This window comes from Dasypus novemcinctus, chromosome 3 (genome assembly GCF_030445035.2).
Source record: "Dasypus novemcinctus isolate mDasNov1 chromosome 3, mDasNov1.1.hap2, whole genome shotgun sequence".
Taxonomy (NCBI): Eukaryota; Metazoa; Chordata; class Mammalia; order Cingulata; family Dasypodidae; genus Dasypus; species Dasypus novemcinctus.
In genome coordinates this window covers 123642102-123663429 of record NC_080675.1, presented here as the reverse complement: position 1 = coordinate 123663429, position 21328 = coordinate 123642102, and the positions used below count along the sequence as shown (strand labels likewise).

Sequence of the window (21328 nt, the reverse complement as noted above, 5' to 3'; positions counted from 1 at the left end):
ACCTTCTCCATCCTTCACTCCATCTTAGGTGAAAAGAAAGGAAGCAGGTAAGAGATCAAAGACTTGGAGGTAAAACTCAAGAGGTAAAAAGAGTACATAGCATCTTAGAGATTTTTTTCTTTACTGGGCTCCAGAATGCTTGCCATTATAGAAGCCTTCATGCCTTTGGCTTGTTGATAAAGCTTCAACTGAATATGCTGAAGGGAAAAGGGGAAGTGAGGGCTGGGGGCTGGGGAGGCCAAGTCAGGCAGGAGGATGAATTGGTCCAATTCTCATTTCACTCTAGCTCCCATCGCTGTCAGGTCAGCGTCATTCCGTCACTCATTTACAAAGTAGGCAAACAACCCTCAATCACTTTAATTTGCTTAGAAAGATACATAGCAATTTTAAAAATGTACCCTGTACAAATGGGATGGAGCCAACACTCAACAGAAATTCATTCCAAAAGGAAATGAAGTACTAACTTTCCCCAAACCGAAGCTACGAGTGAAATGGGCACATAGCATTTGAGTGTCACAGAATAAACGCAGATATGCCGAACATACATTTCCCCCTTCAGTTCTCTTTTTTTTCCTTCTCACCCCTCTGCCCCCTCTATTTGCCTCATATCTTTTGGGAGAGAAATGGTAGCAGAGATGGAGGGGATCAGAGACAGAATGAATTAAAGGTAGAAAAAGGCAAAAGAAAAAAATTTCTTGGTATATAGTCAGTGTCTGGGAAATGCTAGTTGAAAGAAGGAGAAGAAACAAGAGGAGGGTAAGGGGGAAAGTGAATTTGACTGTATGCTCCTTGAGGAAAGAAACCATCTTACAGAAACTTCTCTCTCCCCTGCTCCAAGTGCTTTTCAGAGGACTTTTTTTTTAACCATGGTAAAAATAGTGTAAAATGTACCATTTTATCCTTTTTATGTGTACAATTCAGTAGCATTAATTACATTCACAATGTATGCAGCCATCACCATAATTGCCAAAATTTTTCATCACCCCAAACAGAAACTTGGTACCCATTAAGCAGTAACTCCTCATTTAGAACACAGTCAAATGTTTTTGCTAAATTTTAAGTCGAGGGAAGAAAAGAAAGAGAAGGGATAGGCCTGAGAGGCCCTCCAAAGGACCATGCTCTGCAGGTGTTTATACTTTGGACCTAGATCTAAAAATAAAAGCCTGCCCCTCTTCTTATCCATCGCTCCTGGTTTCTCTACTCCTTCAGTTCTGGTTTGGCTCTTTCCCCCGTCTTGTGTACAACACCTGTCTTCTGGCCACTTCCTGCCTCTTAGGAGGCAACTAAGGCACTGTGCTGGTCATCAGTCTGTGTTGGGCTCCAAGTCCTCCTCCACCTGGGGTGGGGTGGGGAGATGCAAGCGTCGATTTAAGGGCCCATCCCGTTGTCAGTGTTCTGTGTGGCTGAAGGAAATAGGCTTGGATCCATGAGGGCTTGGCTTGCAAATGTTTCAACTTGAAACTTTAAAACGAATTTCGAACACAGATTTAACTGTTTGCCAAGGTGTGCAGTCCAGTGTCATTTTGGGTCCTGCAGTGAGATTACCACTTGTTCACAGGTATCTGGACCAGAGAGCACCTACAGCCACCCTGACCCCACCATTGTTGAGAGTCTGCCCAACTCACATGCCCTGTCTCCCAATTTTCAGGAATGGGAAGCTGCTCTGTGTTTCATAGGACCCCAGAACAGTGGGCTCCTGCCTTCAGATCAAGGAAATGGTAGACTGAAAGACATTGAGCCCCACGTAATCCTCTGTGGAAGTGGCTGCCACTACAGGAGCCTCCTGTTGGAGAAACCAGTGACCCCTGATGCTACTCCTGAGTGCACACCAAAGAGCCTGGTGCTGTCCATTGCCTGCTGCCCAGTCTTGTGCGGTACCCCGCCCTCCCCCACCCCAGGGCTTGGCCTCTCCTGGCTAAAAAACCAGCCAACATCATTTCTTGGAAGAATATTGCAACCTCCTCTTTAACTAGGAGGTAGGATCCACTCCTATCCAGGGAAGGTTCCAGTGTAGTGGCCCATAACTGTTCCAGCTTCTCCACAAAACCACGTCCAGAGAGGCTGACTGGCCTAGAGGGGAATATGACCTACTAGATAAGAATGGAGGGTGCTCTCAAGTGTTTGGGGCTCTCTCCTGAGGGGCTTCTGCATGCAGTCTAGAGCAGCTAAGTTGACGCTTGGCCAGTACTAAACAAGGTTGCTTTTTTCCAAGCAACTTCACCTTGCCAGATGCCATGTGCTGGGCAGAAACCTACTCTGAGATGTCAGAGCACCAGGGGGCAGTAGAGATGGGGAGCCTGCCCTGGAAAAGTACAGAGTAGGATTTGGGCAGCAGAGGGCAGCAAAGCACAACTGCCTCCAGTTAAGTCCAGGGCAACTGTAAGAGAAATGAAGTGGGAAGACAGGACGGTCTGGGCTTCCAGGGGACAGACAGCTACTCATCCTCCTGGCCAGAGAGATTGCTCCTGTGTTGGTTGTCTCTCAGGACTCTGAAAACAGTCTTTTTTGCCATCCACAAAAACCTCTGGTTGTGAAGACCTGAAACGTGGAGGCCTGGATCAAAGACAAGCAGATCTCAAGACACATGGTTGTAGTTACCTTATCTGATCTCATCCTCTCATCCTTGTGGTAGATGGAGGCCTTAAGACCTCACATATCATCCTTCCCCTTTTGGCCCCACCCAGCATAGCCTTGTTCAGCAAAGAGACCTTGAACCACCAAGCTTCTCCTCCAGATTGTATTCCAGCTTTGTAGGACATACATTTCTCCATGTGCATACCCACTAGGTTCTCCAATAATTACCTGAAGAGCCAGACCAGACAAAGTGTTTCATTTGGGTGCTAGGAAAAGATTTTCCCTCTCACCTGTCACCAACAACAGCCATGATCCAACAATGGAGGAAAACCTACATCTAACAACTCTTTGCCCCTTCTCTCCTTGCCCCTTCTCTCCTTCTGGAACACCCCTTCTCTGCTCCTCTTCCACCCCACCCACCACCACAAAAATTATGGCTTTCACTGCCTCCAAATCCCCGGTTCTCTGGTTATACCAACCTGCCTGCCATTTGGGGTGCTACAGCAACCACCTCCCAGGAAGGTCTCTGAGCTACCCTCTGACATTTCGAAGACCACTACAAAGAGTAATCAGCCATCCCCGGGCCCCAGTGCATGCTCATCTGTCCAGCTCATCTTGTAAAGAGTTACCAGACACTTGAAGCAGGAAACTCTGGAACTGCAATCTGTGCAGTAATTAACATAACAAAAGATCACAGCCTAATAAGCATATCGCACAGTCCAATTTCACTGCTTTTCTTGAAGAAAGGACCATGGTGTTCTTTCCATAGATTATTTGACCCTAACTGACCCTCTTCACAGTGAGTAATTTATCTCTAGTTACTGCCTTTGACAAGACTCAGGTCTTAATTATACATGTCTGTAAGTAGTTTACTGGGTGAGAAAAGTCAGGGGAGAGTGGTGGGAAATAGGAGAACATGTAGGGGGAACTGCGGAAGAAAACAGAAGACAAAAGTCAAGGGTCCTCTTGAATGTATAAGGCCACATGTCCCCACAAGATGCATATGTTCATATCCACATTCAACAAATTCCACATTCACCTACTAACTCTGGTACCTTCTGGTCCTCAAAAGAAAAAAAAATAAGGGATAATCACTAATTGCAACACTCATAAAGTCAACAGTGTTGTTTCAGCAAAGTACAGCACTTAAACTGAGCACAGTTCTCACAAATCAACCTAGTCTTCATTCTCCTGTCTCTCTTCTGACCATTCTGTGGCCCACCTTGCCTTGTCTGCCTCTTCTCTTTACCTGTACATTCCACCCAGCCATCTCTCATCGATAGGTAAGCACCCTCCCTTCTAGCCCTCTGTACAAAACTGCTCAGGCCCCCAACAATCACACATCTTTAAGGAGGTGAGCTAAAATAAAGGTCAAGAAGCACGAACTAAACGGCTCTGTCTTCAGACACATGTTTTTGGTTTTGTTTTTTCCCTAGAAGGTTGATTCTTATCTGAACCCACAGTCTGCAGCCAGCAGGGTACAAAGTGCTTCTTATTTCACTTTGTATTTCAAAGCCAAGTGTGCCCTGATTACCAGGCATGTTCTAAATCCACTGTGCTGTGAACAGCGGATAGCATGATATCCACTGGAAAGCCAAAAGAAAAGCAAAGAAAAGCAAAGCTCCCCCTGTATGTACCCTCTTAAGAGATTACTACTGCCTCCTCTGTTCCATTCCACCACCCTCCATTCAGGGGTTCCCATCTGTTTTCATTCTGCCAGATGCTTGTTGATTTGTAAATGTGCAGCTGACAACCAGTGGAAAGTTGATGAAAATCACCCAGAAGGAAATCAAAGGCAGAGATCTGTACACAGGAGAATCACTGGCTTATGTATCAGTGCGACGTCGACACTTCCCCTAGGACCTTTCAAGAAAGGTAATGAGCTGTGGCAGATTCAGAGCATCCCTTGGTGTGGCCTCTAGAGGGGGACAGGAGGTGCTGCTCCAATCTTGCTGAGGCTGAATCCATCAGAAAGAGCTACCCAACGTTTTCATCTGTGGAGTGGCATCAACAGAGGGCAGGATTGCAAGGGTAGGTTTGGCAAACATATGTTCCTCCGATCCCTAACTTATCCAGATGACATCCACTACACATAATGATGGACTCCAAACTCCTTGGGAGTGAGCCAGAATATGTATTAGTCTTTCTCCTGTTTGCCTCGCCTGCTCTTCCCAGCCCTCCATTCCAATTCCAGTCAAAATAATGGAGCATGTATTTCCATTAGGGAAATATAAAATAACCAAGAGAGAAGACCGCTACAGACTGTAAAGGGGTTAGCATGCATGTTTCCAGGAGACACTGCCAAAGGAATATGAACCTTGACAAGGACATGCTCTTCTCTGGCAAATAAGGGCAGGTCTGCTCTGCTTTGAAGTAGCAGGAAACAGAACTCACTGTGACTTAGGGCTTCTCCAAACCAGGCAGTCTCTGATTCTCCAAATCCCACTACCTTGAGGATGTTGTGAGCCTCCAGATATTGGTCTTGTTGCTCTGCAGAAGGTGTCTGCCCCCAGGTAGGTCCTACTCCCCGGATCCCAGCCCAACTCCCACCCCCACCCTCAAATCTACCCTAGTCGAGCCTCCACCCTTTCTCAAATGACCTCTTTCCTGTCACTTGCTCAGTTAAAACCCCCAAAGTGATTATTAATCTGGCCCCTGGTTTTCTTTGATGATTCAGAGCTAAAACTATTAAATAAAATGTAGGCACCATCTTCTTGATGTGTGACCCAAAGCAGTTTCAGGTGCCAACTAATTTTTAATGATAAAGGAAAGCTTGTGTCTATGTTGGAGGTAGAGAGTGAATGTTGGAAAGTTCAGTACCTCACTGAGTTAGCCCATGGATGACTAAATTTGATATACATAAGCTAAAGAGTATGAATGGAATATAATGTTAAGAAAGCTGCTTTCATGTAACCATTTTAAAGCACCATAAACTTGACAAAGCATCTGATGCACCGGAGTCTCTATTTTCTCCAGTCTGTCTCCTAAACATTCACGAACATCTCAGGAGTAAGGGCCATGTCTTACTCATCTTCCCATCCCTGACTAGTTGCCCAGCATTTTTTCAATGAATGAAAAGTTTACTCTTTGCTTCGGTGTCTAGGACCTCACTTCCCTGGTACTCCTCAGGTCTTAACAGCCAAGTTATCTGAGATTCCCGTTTGCACTCTCAATCTTGCCACATTCCCAGACTAATATGGCAGAAGTTATTATTCAAGCAACTCTGCCCAATGTCCAAAGTATAGGACCAGCTCACTGCCCCCCCCCAGCAGTCTAACTTGGGGCTTATGCCTCTGGGGTGGCCCCTGGTGTTCCCAGTTGCTACTTGAGTCACCATCCCATACCCCTTGGGGTTCCCTTGTTGAAACCTGTACTCTTTTGCCTATGGCTTCCCTGCTGGGTACCCAGGTCCATCGATTTGGTGTCCTGTTCAAGGTGAGCTGTCTCGTACTCCAGCACACAAATATCACCCCCCCATGGCATGCTCCTCTGGCCTGCTGCAGAGCAAGCCTTGTAGCCATCTCTTACCGCCTTCCTTTGCTCTTATTCCCTACCCCCTGCCCTCTCTCCCATCCCCCACTCTTTCCTGGAAACAGAAACCCTGATCTGAACTTCTAGCCCAGCAGCCAACAGCTGGCTCCTGGCCAAACATAGGCAAGCCTCACAGTCGTGAGAGCCTTCCCTGCTCTAGGTCTGGCTTCTACTTTGCTCTTGTTGGGACCTCCCTCCTCCCCCACTCCCTGAAATCCTGGTACTGATTTCTATGCCCTCTGCCCTCCCAGCTGGTCCCATACTTAGCATCTGGCCCACTGTAGATAAAGGGCCCTGCCAACTCCCAGTCTTCCCCACCAACCTTCAGCATGACCAAGGTCTCTGCACATGTGCACACACACACACTTGTATTCCAGCTTCCTTCTTGTACTGCCAAGATAAATGGAAGGTGAATTAAGTGGGAATGAATTCTTCAGAAATGGGTTTATTGCTATAGAATTAGGGTTTGGGGCTAGTTACCTTCTTCATTGAAGGAGAGAGTGGTAAATACAGGTTTTCGACAACCAAATATACTGGATTGTCTAGGGCAGTCCAGCTTTTCATGGTATTCTATTCTTTCCAATAAAGACAAATTACTTTGTGCTTTACTAAATACACATATAAATTTCAAATGTCTTGTTAGACTACACAAAATTGCAAAAACATTTGTAAAACATTTCTTCTCAAATCATGAATTTGGGGATTGGAGGCTCCTAGATAAGTAGCTGACCAGCTGGTTGGGGAATTCCTGGGCATGGGGCAGCTTTCCCACCCATTGTGCCCTCCATGGATTCCAGCCCCCTGCCTGTTGTTCCAAAAGTCCTGTTCTCATCAACATGGATGTGAACTTGACTCTGCTTGCCATCATTCTTGGTGTCTTTCCATGTAAGGCTAAACACACCCTTCCTGTCTCTGATGGGTAGGTGCTTTGGGGCTTTCTGCAATGCTTTGATGACAGGGGTTTGTCGGCAGAGCTCAGTTTCCCGCTGTGCCAACCATAGGTGCTACTCTCCTTCAGAGGGCCAGGATTCTTGGGCATCCACTGCCATCCAGGTTTCCTGAGTCGTTCATCCCTTCTAGTTAGTGGGAGGCAACCCTTACTTTTTCTAGAGCTATTTGCATTTTAAGCCTTTCCAGTGAATCATGGATAAAGCTTGCCCATCAAAGGAGTTTTTAGCATTAACCCTCAGGAGGATGGGTGGGAACTGGGATAAAGTTAGAGGAGCTCAGGGAGGGACCTCTTCCAGCCCCCTGCGAGCCTACCACACTCCTGCTACTAGAGCCAGCAGAGTCTGGTGAGGGTCAAACCTGAACTGGTACCACAGTCCCTCCACCTTGTTCCTGCCTCACCCCAGAGTTTACAGCCCACTCTTGAGTGGAGGATAGAGAGCAGCTGTGAATTTGAGGTTGAGTTGCAAATCCATCTCCCTTGGCTGGTCCTGACCCCACTGAGCCCACACTCCTCAGAGATTCTATATACTGTAGGTTCCTGCTCAGTTTCCCAGGAGCCATTCGGGAATGACAAAATGTGTTTTCCTTCCCACAGTGCCTGGCACATAGTAAGCACTCAGTAAATGTTAGCTATTAATAATAAATCCAGAATGGATCCAAGGAATGCTTGCATCTAAGCTACTAGAAGTAGACAGGCATTGCGGGAAGGTGGTGGGGAGAAAAATTCTTAGAACACAGTGGCCCATTCCTTTATTCTGAACTGGAAGGAGTTTCAGTTCTTTAAGGGGGTAAAAGAATGCCTTCTGGTCAAATAATAAAGAGTCCCTTGTTATTCCTAAATCTCCAGGAGAATGAAGATTTTCTACTCACTGACCAAAAATCCTGCTTAATGCCTAGGATTATGACCAAAACACCATCCCACCTGTCTTCTATCTTGACTGTGAAAATTGCAGTTGTATAGAAGATGTGGAAAACTTTCATACCCAAGCTCTGCCCTCAGTCTTGAATTAATCCTGCCTCCATTTCCTGAGACTCTTTGGGTTTCTAGTTGGTCCTCTATAACTCTGTCTTGACTTCCAAGTTGTTTGGTTGGGACTCTGCCTAGGACTTGCCATGCCCCTTGTCTGAGGACTGGAGCCTGGCACCCTTGTGCAGGTGAAACCACTCACGACACTTTGAGCATCGCCAGACCCAAGAGCACTGCCCCCATCCACCAGATTGAATGCCTTTGGATCTGGCTGGCTACACTGGCAACCACCTTCCATCAACCCCCTCCCAGCCCACCTCCCCACTGTCCAAGATTTTGCTACCACTGAGGTCCCACCATACCTTGTGAATGAGCCAACCTAAGTTTGGTAGGTTTGAGCAGATTACAAAAGATCTCAAAAGTCAAGGAAAATAATTGGAGGGCTGGGCACTGAAGGTATTTGAGCAGGGAATTAATGTGATCAGAACTGTGCTTTAGGTAATGGTGTTAGACAGGGTGGATTGAGTGGGTGGAGCTTGAAGATACAGAGAGACTGGTTGCGGGGACCCAGATTACTTCCTCTTTACCCAGGATAGTATTAGTCAAGATGGAAAGGAGGCGACCAATGTGAGAGATGTTTCAGAACTGACATGGCTTTGGGGAGGCATAGGGGAAGGGAAAGTACATTACATTAAACAACTAGATTCCAAGCCCACTTTAGAGGGAAAATGTTCACTTGAAAATAAATAGGAAAGGAACTGACATTTAACAAGTGCTTATTGCATAAGAAGCTTTGGTAGCATTCTTGGGACATGAACAAAAAAGTAACTGGTTTCACAAGCCACATGGAAGTGTAGAGCCAGGAAACCAACCTAGGTCTGTGCCCTTTGCACTAAAGAGTTATTTCTCTAAAATAGAGAAGCCAGAAGAAGCAAAATAGAGGGGGGAGGTAATGGCTTTGAACATGGCAAGGGGCTGGCAGGACATATAGCAGTCTAGCCACCAGTTAGAAGAGTGGGTATGGAGATCTGGAAACAGATCAGGACCAGGAGCTATGCATCTGGGAGTCATTGCATGGCCTTCTAATGGAAACTCCCAGAATAGGAGTAGTAGTATCTCCAAGACAGAAGACAGAGATCAGGGAAGAAAGTTCAGGCAAGAACCTGGAGGAATACCTATTGAAGAAGCAGAAAAGGAGCCACAAGAGTAGAAGAAAAACTAGGAGAGGTTCGTATAACTGGAGTCCAAGGAGGTCAGTGTGAAAAAAATGAAAGAGAAGTGATCAGCTTAGAACACTTTACACTGACAAATAGGTTGGGAAAAACAAACAAGAAAAGGCCACAAGCTTCAGCCATTAGGAACACACTGGTGCTCTTCCATCAATCAGATTCAGTCAGATGGTGGGCAGAGGGGAGGCTGAGACAGCAAGTGTGGACTCTTCTTTCAAGAAATTTGGAAGTAAAAGGAATAGGAGAGACTTGAGAAAGGGGGTGGAGGACAGTGAAGACTTAATCTGGGCCAGTCTCATTAAGTTGCACACACTTCATCAATCAGCTCTTAATCACTGCAATGCTCAGAGAGAAATCCTCCCCTGAATGGATTGTTATATGGGCCCTAGAGAGACCCTAATTTAGTGGCGACTGTTTTATAATGCCTGCCCTTCCAAGCCCAGCTCCCCTCTGGTAGTAATTAGGTCACTGTCACCGGCCTATAAGGTTATCAGTCTCTAATGCAATGCTAGAATCTTGGCCATCATTCCGTCTAGCCCCTCCACCCCTGCAAGCCACAGCAGGAGCACCTCTGAATGGAGCCAGAAATCTATGGAAAGCAGTGAGCGTTTTCATAACCTGGCAAATCATATCTAGCTTCTATAGATTCAGTCTGTCACTTGGGGTCTGCTCACTTCCTCAGATTTTGAATCAGGTTGGGGAGGGAAAGTGTTGGGGGAAAAGAGGTTTAAACCCTTCGGGGAATGCTGCCTTCATGTAGGGCCACCACTTACAGGGGCCAAAAGTGAGTTGAAATTCAGTCCCTGCTTCCTTGCCAAGCTATGTGTCCATCCAGATGGGACACCTTTTTCTAAACTGCACAAAGGAGTATGAGGCTAGTGGGGGCCCAGCCTACATATTTACATTGGGAGAAAGGGCCAAGGTCCATTCTTCTGTGTGGGTGTGGAACAGCATTCTCAACAGAAGCCACTTTCTCTGACTGGGACCCTTTGTGACTATAGGCCTGGTCCCCAAATGCCAGCTGCCCTGGTTCTCTGATTGGTATTGAGGCCCCCTCCATGGGCCAAGGTGATCTTGTGTGTTAAAAGTTCACTTTCCAAGGGAGCATTGGCTAGAATGGGGACCAAGCCTTAAGGGTTCAGTGCCTGGTGCAAAATCTTAATGTCAGCTGCCAACGTTTGCACAAAATCTTTTAAAACATGAAATTAGCAAGTCTTAGCTAAAAACCACCTTGAATGAGCCAGCTGTGACCAGACTACAAGAGATTAAGTCATGTGAAAACTCTTATTTTTAAATGGAACTACATTTAGTCAAGAACCACTTGTGTAGGATATGTCTTCAAGTCACATATTGTTGCCATTTGCCAGAGAAAATGTGCTTTAATTCCTTGATGCCAAAGAATTTCTGATACATTGTATAATGAAACTAGAATAATTGAGCTACTTGTTCATTACAAAGATCTCTAGCTGAATATTCCAAATTCTTCAGAGACTGAGTGGGCTTGGAGTGAATTAACAATGTTCTTTTAAAAAAAAAATAATTTTGAGGTAGGACACAAAATTTACAATAGAATATTTTGTGAAGCACTACGAAATGCTTTGTACTCCAAGAAGGATCACACATTATTCTTTGTTAATAATGTCAGGATGATTCAGAAAGACAAGTAAAACATTAGCCAAAGCATTACACAGAGCCCAGACCAGCTTCCTGTCCAGGCACTCTGTCCTCCTTGCCCTTCACAATCTCTTGTTACAGTCTCATAACTATGGCCCACTCTTAGGGAGTTCATGCCAAACTTCTTTGCCTCATTGTAGTGGAAACACCTGTTTCTCCCCATGAGCTTGTGAGCCCGATGACAGCAGAGACCATGTTTTATTAGCAGCCCAGTCCCCCGAAGCATGCAGTAGAATGTATTATGCTTGGGAGGTTCTCAGGAGGCATTGGCATTGGGTATAGGAAAGCTAGAGTAAGGAGCAATGGGCTCCACAGTGAGAGCCTGGAATGAAAAGTTGAGAAACCAAGTCTGAACTCTGAAAGACCCATTCTTCCTCTCTACTTGACATCACTGAGGCACAGTCTTATCATCTTCCCATTTCCCAAGAAGATGAAATGAAATGCAAGCTGACTCAGGCTCATCTTGTCCAGTTCTGGCTGTCTTTGGGATAGTTAGCCATAAGCTTCAGTGATAGCTCCAGCAGGAGGTATTTTGGGAGTGGAGAAAAGAGTGAGAAAAGAGAGAAGTGACGCAGTAAAATGTGCCACCCAAGAAAGGGAGGCAAAAGAATGTTTCAAGGAGTGTGTGATCACTTTAAGGTTGAGGAAGAGTCAACCAAGGAAAGACTCCTGGATTTCAGGAAGTTGGTTTGTGATTAAGGAAAGGCCCTTGGATTTCAGGAAGTTGCTTCTCATTGATTTTTCAATTGTTTCCAGAGAGAAACAGAGAAAGCCTAGAAGCTCAAAGGGAGACAAGAGGGCCTGGGAACAGGACAAAGACAACACATTTCCAGAGCCGGGGTGCTAAGGGGAAGCAGTAGGCAATAGGAGCTAGAAGAGGGTCTATGTCAGACCAGGGCTGGGGGTGGAGGTGATGGGGGGTGGGCACTGAGTTTTATTTTAGCAGGAAACTCCTAGGCAAGGGTTATGCCTGAGAGAAAGAATCTGAGGAGCAGAGGAAAAGGACATCCTTTCCTCTGAGATCAGAGGGAAATAGGAAAGAATGAATGTAGATTTGATATGCTTCCATGCATATCCTTCTCCTAAATCAAGATGGTACACGGGTGTGTGACAGGAATGGAGGCCTTCAGCAGTGACTTCTTTTTAAGGAACAAAAGAGCAGTAGTGTGAATCGATTAACCACCACATGACAGTTACCTCTAAACTGGAGGTACCCAGTGCCAATCCAGTGCCTGTCCATGATAAACTTTTCACTAAAATTCAATGCTGCTTTCATAGAGCAAAATTCAATTTAAAGGATTATCCTTTATGCTGATATTATATCCTCTCTCTTTTCTTTTTTCTTTTGTATTAATATGTTCTTTGCTGGACATGAAACGATGATTGTTGACTAGAGATTGGGTTTTCTCCTCAGTGTCTTAACTTAGCAAAATAAAAAATAGTATTCCTTTTGGGTCCCCCTTCCATCATCACCATTGTTCATTTTTTTATATTCCCATTTGTAAAATAAATGATATGGGAGCCATTGTTCTGAAACTACACAGTTTTAATTTTCCAAATGAAGCAGTTTTGAACACCCAAGGATAGAAGTTTATGGTTTATTTGCCTGGTCTACAACCTCACACCAGTGTATCAGTTGTACTGGGATTTCAGGATTCTCAGAGCCCAGGTTAAAGATGGTTAAGTCAGGTCTTTTTTGACTCAACCATTTCCAACAGGACCAAGTGACAGTATTTGTGTATACCTTCCTCTAGAAATGCCAATAAATAGGTGTGTGGTGGGAATTGTAGCTCTGGGATTCCAGACCTTTAGATCTGAAAGGAACTGGAGAATTTATCTTGCCATCTAGTGCAGATTATTCTGAGACTCTTTTGAAGGGAGCAGATTTGCCCACACAACCAACTAATGGCAGAGCCATGGCTAGAGGCCCAGTATCACTCCATACACCTAAGCAAGCCCTCTCCCCCATCTCTACATGCCCCAGCTTCAGGATGATGTCAGCTTCCTCTTCTCCAATAGACAAACCTCGAGCCAAAATATGATGGCCTTGGCCGAGCATGCTAGCCCAACCAGTGGTAAGAGAGCCTTCATGAAGCAGAATACATTTCCCTCTTTCTGTTAATAGCTGTCTGCCTCAAATATTCAATGCCTTCTTATGACTCAGAGCTGCTGCTATAGCCTCTTGGTTCCAAGAGGATCTTCTCTTCCACTGGCCCAGGGGTTGGTTCTAAGGCCCAGGCTCTCTTTACCTCAGTCCGTAATTTCAAGGCTTCTCTGCATATACCTTTCCTGCTCTGCTCTCTGGCTCATCTCCCTGTTCAGTACTCACTCCAGGGGGGCCAAATGTCTCTAATGAACCCAACTTGATGTGATTCCCAATTTTCCCAAATTGGCACTAAAATTCTTATAGTAGCCATCAGAGCTTAAAGATCAGGAATTACAACCCAGAACACCTCTAGGGTTGGAGGAGTCCTAGCACAGTTATATCACAATGCGGCTGTAAGGGACGTTATGGACAGGGTACCGTGAGAGCAGAGAATAGGGGATGATTTGGGCCACTCTGAGGAATGAAGAAGGACCCAGGAAGCTTCACAGAGAAGACATTTGAGCTGGGCCCTGAAACATGAGTTACAGGCAGAGAGAGAGGACTTTCTAAATCTAGCTCCTTGCTCCTAGTCCCAGAACTGACCCCAGAGAGCAGAGAAAGAGCTAAAGAGGAGAATTGTATAAAGATTCAGAAAGCATCCACCACCTGGGATACAGCTACTGTTTGGGGTAGTGTAAGAATGAAAAGGTGGGTTTTTCCCCCAGCTGTTATTATAAGGTGTTTATATATTGACTATCAGTTGAGATTTAATGCCTGAATGCCATTTAAGTTACTCTATAATTTTGGCTTGTTAAACTATCTTTTTCAGATTTTGTAGAAGGTTTATGGAAACATGCTGTGAAAAATAAAATGTAGGTGGTAATGTTTTGACCGTTTTATTGATAGGCTTGACAGGTTACATTGACATCTTGCTACCATTTATGCTCTTAGGTAGTGTGGTGATTAAAAGGAATGATACGTCCACTACATGGTGCATGCCTGTGTTCCCACCACATATATAATGGTACAACATTGTGCAAAATAAGGTAGTTAGTTGAAGATATGTCAGGAGCTCCTGTTTTAGAAATTCCTGTGCATCATTGAAATTAAAATAAAGAAATCCAGAAACATGTTCTATTGGTCTTTGTGTAAATATCATTCATGTGGGTATCAGGAAGACTTGGCTTCTAGCCCTGGCTCAGCTCCTCATACCAAATGTCTCATTCCCAAACCACCATATATGTTTTACTTTCCTATCTATACAAAGGAAGCAGTTGCCAAAGGAGAGGAAAAATGAAATAGATGGTTTCTAAGGACTCTTTCAGCTCTGCCATTTCTAGAACTAAATTCAAGTGATGCCTTTATCAGTCATGCTTATCATTTACTTCTGAAATCCTGAATCCCTGTTTCATAAAAACTCTTCTTAGCCTTGGTAGTTCATTGACTAAAAAATTGTTCAAGTGCTAATGATCATTGTCCCTCTTTAGCTGTTGCTAAGAAGGGGCCATCAGGGCCAGGGGAAGTGAGAAAAAAGGAGCTGGATCTGGGTTAAAGAATCACCCTGTAGATAGTGGACCACTACACTTTTCTTCAGATTATGAAGCCTGAGCTGGCAGCAAATGTGAGCTTGCACTTGTGGCTAGCGGGAAACAGGGAAAGCTGGCAGCTGTGGCCTTGCACTTGCACACCCACCCCACCCCCATCTGCCAGCTCTATGTAGGTTTGCTAGAGTCAGGAAGGGAGTTTTCTGACAGCCTCAATCATCTGCCTCAGAGGGGGTATCATAGAAAGGCATAGGTCTGTCTCCCAGGAGAAAGAACCCTGCCTCCCGAGCCCCCGTGTACTCCTTTTCCACTGTTGATAGCAGCTTCTGTCTGATGGATGACTGGGCTTCTTGCAATCACCAGGGCTCCTCTGATCCCTGCTTATTGGGCTTTCAGTTGAACAAATAAACACACTCTCATCTCCACCCTCAACAAGAAAAGGCAGTTCATTCACAGGAGCTGCTGCTGTACACCTCACTGATGTTTTGGCCCCCATACTCTGCAGCCAGACATGCTGCTGACCCCAAAGGTGAAAGGTGCTGTCACTCATTCCTATCCCCTATTTGACCATTTGCTATCCAGGGTCATCCAAGAATGTTGACGTTTGTCTGTCCTCCCCTACTTCTGCCTCCACAGCTCTTAAGAGTTTTTAGGACTCAGTTGACCCCAGAGTGACCTTTAAATCAGGTCAGCTGGAGCATGGAAAAGATGGACCATCCGGTCAAGTCAGCTTTGCCACAGTTGCTCAAATCCATTCTCTCTGGATTTGACTGAGTCTTTTCACAGAAATTCCTTTAAGGAGCCCTTTTATCCACTTCTCCACTCAGGGAAGAACCTCAATGAAAAGTCCCTTTATTGGAATTTAATGGCTGAAAAACAAATGCCACCTTTTTGGCTTATCATAAGCCAAAAGGCTTAAGGTTGCTTAAGGCTCAGCAACCTCCCTTTCATTTGTAGTTCAGAACCTGGAGGGAGAAAAAGACTTTCTATATGCCATCTAGCTTTTAGAGGTTAGGAGAGTTCCCAGCCAAATGGTTGTTGAGCCCAGAGGAGGGAACATTCACTTCCAATAGGACACATGTAGAAGGTTCTACAGAGGAAATGACATTTGAGCTGGACTTGGAGAAGTAGGATTTCAGAAATGGGGATGGGAGGACTTTCATTTATACAGTTGGCTCTTTATGAAGGCAGGAGAACGCAGAGCCAATCTGAGCAATGTAGAGGATGGAGGAGCAGCTGACAAGGCAGGGTATAGTGGCTGGGACTACGCCACCATAAATATACTCCTCCAGTTTGTCCAGCCTGCCAGTGAGTACTGAGCCTCTGGGGAAGTGAGTCCAGTTTAAGTAAAACTCTTCTTTGAAATCTATAAAGGAGGTTTTGAAGAGGAACTAATTCATAAGGAGTCCTTACAAGAGAAAGCAACTCCATAATCTCAATCTAACTTGCTCTTTGTGTAGGGTTCTTTGGGTCTTCCAACATTTTTCTACATAAGTTAGTGGGTGACCTATCCTTACGCCCCAAACCACCACTAGCAAGAAGGACTGCAAACAGCCTGGTAGCATGTTATGTCATTAAGGGTAAAGACTCTCTAGAAATCACTTCAGTGCTTTAGTGCTTTTCAACTGTTTTCACCCAGGAGATCTTCTGGAGGACAAACGGTAGGGTTTAACAGAGTTGAGTCACTTGTGGTAGCAGTAGATGAAACTGACTTCTTGCTCCTCTGCCAGTTGTCAAGATAAGAGAGTTTCAGGTAAAAGACTCCAAAGGGCCTGCTTCCCACCATGCCTCCAGGCATGGAGCTCTGGGTCCTCCTGTGCCAGAAGCCCACAGGGTCAGAGCAGATACCCACTACTAGCTCCTCAGCCCGACCCTGGGAACAACTTCTGCTGGCTTTCCCCCAAACTATGTCCATCTTTGTCTTTTTTTATTGTATCAAATACTTGGTAATAACTATTAGTGTAATATATTTTTTTGTTTAAAAAATATAATACGAAAATTTCTCTTGAGAAAATGATTGCCCCCAGAGACAGAAAATAGTAAGCAAATTGAATTGGACATTAGAATGCTTGAAGGCCAGCAAAATATGATCAGAGAAACAGCAGGAAGGAGAAAGAAGTGAAGAGAAGTGAACAGATAGCTAAAACAGGAAACCATCTCCCTGGGAGAGCAACGTAACCAGCTCAGAAGGGGTGGGGAAGCTGTCGGAAGAGAAATCAGATCCAAAGGATCCTGTCCCATTGAGTGTTAAAGAACTGTTGTACTTGGGCTTGGAGTGAAAATAGGAGAGCTGCACTTTCAAGGCAGTTGATCCTTTGGAGACAGAGGCCAGAAAGACTGAATTTGGAGGCTGAACAAAAAAGAAAACCAATATAGGAAAACCCCCAAGACAATTTTTTCATAGATAATATGCCTCCCCTTCTCTGAAACCCTGAGATTATTTGTACTTTGATAGTTCTTATTCCCTAAGAGCAGATGAAGCTTCCTTTCCAAGATGTCATTTTAGCCTTCCTTGTCCTGACTCGACCAGAAGCAGGATTGACTGCATTCTGCCTGCAGGGGCTGCACCTCCGAGGCCAGGGCTCCTCATGCTGAGCCCAGTATATGAAAAGTCAATTAGAGATGAGTGCCCCATGAGGGTCTTTTGGATCAGGGACTACAGCTCTGCATGCCACCTCTACTCTGCCTGACCCCCATGTTTCCCTTCATCATCTGGCCCAAAGCATGCTATTGCTCCCTCCGGCCCAAGTCTTCTGCTCTTCCTCTTTTGTCTAGACCTCATTTGTCAGCTTCCTTTCCATAAAATATTGAGTTGCTTTGTCTTTGCAAGGCTAGGTTTACTGCTAGCTAAATTCAGCCCATTGGGAATGGCTAGAATCCTGAAAAAATATTGGTTATACTGTGGTTTAAAAACAAGTCCAAAGGGTGTGATGCCGCTGAAGTTTAAACAAAAACTTTTCTTGAGAGTTGTACAGAAATTTTTAGAAGAGTAAGATTTGGGTAATGATTTCCCTGCCAGACAAAAATGTTCACAAGGTCTCTTTGGTCAGCTCTAAAAAATGGTTAAGGCTGTAACTCTAAAATAGCATCAAAGGGAAAAAGAAGAACTGGATACAGTATTTAAAGACAGGACTTCTTAAGCAAGTTTCCTTGTTTATATTATTATCCAGTTTCCCCATCTTGATCATTTTTTCATTCTCCTCAAGCAGCTTATTGCCATCTCATCCCTACCTGATGTTAGCTTCAGTCCTCCTCTTTCTCGATTCAATCTGCCCATATACTGCTTCTGCTAGCCAACGTGAACTACACATTGACCCAAAACAAATGCAAATTCAAAGTGAACAACCTTAAGCATCTTTCCTTTTTAGGGTCCCATCTCCCATTCCCTGTGATGAATCATTTTTCACTTGATTCACAGTTTCAAAGGCTAAGACCTTGTCGAGATCCAAAGGGATATCATTGGCTCCCCCTCCAAATCACAGAGTCATAGAATAATGGGGCTGAGGGTTGGCCCAACTGCCCTCAGAGTGCACATGTAAAATCTGAGTCCGAATTCTCAATTGTCATACATTATTCCCAATAAACAATGGCCTGTTTTCCTGTGAGCAACACTGAGCAAAATTTTAAAGCAGACAGTGTTTTCGGTGTCCTTTTATTAAAGAATGTGCCCAGAGTCCCCTTGGCCTCTTTCTCACCCTTCTACAGCTACCTTTTTACAGATCACAGCCTTGGACTGAAGATGGCACCCACCATAACTAGCACCACCTTCAATCTGTGCCTGTGGAAAGTCCCCTGTCATCTTCTGAGGTCCAGCTCAAATGCGACCTCCTCTGGCAGGCCTTCCTTGATATGCACCCTGTATCTTTCTCTCTTCTGAAGTCCCAGGATCATTGGGATTGTCCTTACTATGATACTTGGCACTTTTACCACTAGACAGTAAACTCCTTGAGGGCAGGATCCATGTCTGATTCATCCCTGGGTCCCCTGCAGGATTGAGCCCTGGTGGACCTATAGGAGACATGCAGGAATGGCTGAGGAACACCACACTCGGGCCGTGGGCTGTGAGAAACTTGGTGGTAAGTCTCCCTCGTCTCCTAAGGCCGTCCATTCCTCTTCCCTCCCCTTCTCACCCCTGACCCATTCCTGAAGGCCCTCTCTCTCTCGCTGTCTTCAGCCAACTGTCACTGTGGGACTAAATCCTCTGGGAAGTCTTCAGCTGTTAACAGCTTAGAATGTTGCCATTCCCAGGAGTCTTTGCCCTGAACACTGTGGGGAGGGGTTGTTGAGAGAGGTAAGGATGAGAAACTTCACTCCCCAATGACATGTCTTCCAATTAGAGACTTTAGGGATGACAGTGTGGACAAAGGAGTAATTTGTGAGCAGGAAGGCTGCTTCTTGACACCCCTTTAATCATAGCCCCTTAATATTCTGATCTACTTTCCTTCTATTTTTACCTATGTCATATTTAAAATATATTTGCCCTTTTAAAAGTAGTAATTATTCTTAATGTGATTATTGTCATTACTTAGAAGTCAATGCAACATAAATACGAAAATACACAAAGCCCAACCTAAATAAATACATGAGTGCTAGAAGGTGCCAAGTAAGAGGTTTAGGTGGGTTTTGTTAGGAATAGTTTCTGAAAGGAAGTACTAACCTGGATTTGAAGATACTGGCCTCTCTGGTGGTGGAAGCAGCCTGAGCAAAGGCAAGGAAATGGAATTCAGCAGGTTGCATTAAAGGAATGGTCAATGACGAAGAGAGGGCTCTTCTAGAGACCAATAAGTGAAGTTGGTTAGATGGCAGCAGGCAGCAAGAGGGGAGAAGGGAACCAAGATGAAGAGATGATGAATTCAACTTTGAGTTGCAGTTGCATATGTTGGTGTGTCAATAAGAGGAAATTGCTTATAGGAGCCTGAAGATCCAAGGCTGAGGGTGAAGAGGGGAGCCCAAAGGCCACAAGACAGTAAATGCAAAGGAAAGAGCAACTTGCAGGAATGCAGCTTGGAAATGGAGGGATGGTGTGGAGAAGGGGTGGGATGGTAGTGGTAGTAGTGATTTCTGCCCTTCTTAGCTCATAAGCTGTAACAAAAAGTCCAGAAAGGTAACACCAAGAAGAAAATACAGGATGGGGAGAAGGAAGTCATTAGAAATATCAACTGTGCTCTAAGAACAAATTTGTTGCTGCTTTTTATTTTGTTTTGTTTTGTTTTGTTTTAGGCGGTAACTGGGATTGAACCTAAGACCTTATACATGGGAAGAAGTGCTTAACCACTGAGCTACATCTGCTCCCCAAGGAGAGTTGGTTTTTTTTGTTTGTTTGTTTTTGTGAGGTACTGGGGATCAAACCTAGGACCTTGTACATATGAAGAAGGCACTCAACCACTTGAGCTACATGCTCCCCTGGGAAAATGTGTTTAAAATAAACATTGATATATTTATTTATTTAGTGATTTTTAAAATGAACGTGTTTATTGCTTTACTGGGTTAAATCCATGAAATGTGGATTCCATAGATGTTAAATTGAGGAACATCTTGGCCTCTCTCCCTGGTGTTGGATTTACACAAGTGACACCCCTTGTAGAAACTGTCACTTTCTTCTCATTATTCTGCCCTTAGCTGCCAGCCAAGCAGCAAATCTTACTAAATAAAATCATCTTTATATTACTTGTGTTTCCACACCCCCACCTCCACCCCCAACATCAATCACTAAGCTAAAGCTCACTGCAAAGTTGTTTTTTCATTAGAGAAAATCATGCAGAAAATGCAGTCCCTCTTACACCCCCTCGTTGTTTTGCATATTATTAATATTCTGCATTAGTGTGGTAACTTTGATACAGTTGATGAAACAATATTATTTAATTGTACTATAAACTATAGTCCATAGTTTACATTAGAGTTCACTGTTTGTGTTGAAGTCTTATTTTTTCCTTAATGCTTATTCTATTAACATATACAACTTAAAATTTCCTCTTTTAACCAATTTCAAATTTAAATTCAATAGTGTTAATTACATTCACAATGTTTAGCCATCATCACCATCCATTATCAAAATTTTTCTATCACCTCAAACAAATTCTGTATCAAGAATTAACTCTGCTTTCTCTACCCCAAGCAAGTCCCTTTTAATCTGTATTCTAGTTTCTGACTCTGAATTTGCTTATTCTAATTATTTCATATCAGTAAGATCATACAATATTTGTCCTTTTGTATCTGGCTTAATACATTCAACAGATTTTTACATGTATCAGAACTTAATTCCTTTTTACATCTAAAAACTATTCCACTATATGTATTACATTATTTTATCTTTTCATCTGTTGATGGACACCTAGGTAGCTTCCATCTTTTGGCAACTGTGAATAATGCCTCTGTGACCATTGTTGTGCAAATATCTGTTCTAGTTTCTGCTTTCAACTCTTTGGGGGATGTACCTAGAAGTGGAATTGCTGGATCATATGGTAATTCTATACTAAACTTTCTATACCAAACTTTTCTGCAGTGTCTGCACCATTTTACATTCCCAGCAGTAATGAACAGATGTTCCTATTTCTCAACATTCTAACATTTATTTTCCATTTCTAAAATAGTAACCCTTCTAGTGACTGTGAAAGGGTATCTCCTTGGGGTATTGATTTCCATTTCCCCATTTCCCTAATGGCTAATGATGTTGAGCATCTTTTCATGTGGGTTTTTTTTTTTTTTTTTTTTTGGCCATTTGTTTATCTTTGAAAAAAATGTCTTTTCAGGTCTTTTTGTGCATTTTAAGATT

The 21328-nt window shown here is 44.1% G+C and overlaps 1 long non-coding RNA gene across 1 annotated transcript in view; it reads left to right on the top strand.

Moving 5' to 3' along the window:
- Nucleotides 1–19997, top strand: part of LOC131278005 (uncharacterized) — an 89701-nt gene extending 69704 nt beyond the window's left edge. The window contains exons 4-6 of the long non-coding RNA XR_009185100.2: nt 4295–4449; nt 18547–18632; nt 19777–19997. This is a non-coding gene — a long non-coding RNA (uncharacterized lncRNA). The remainder of the gene's footprint in view (nt 1–4294; nt 4450–18546; nt 18633–19776) is intronic.
- The last annotated feature ends 1331 nt before the right edge of the window (nt 19998–21328 follow it).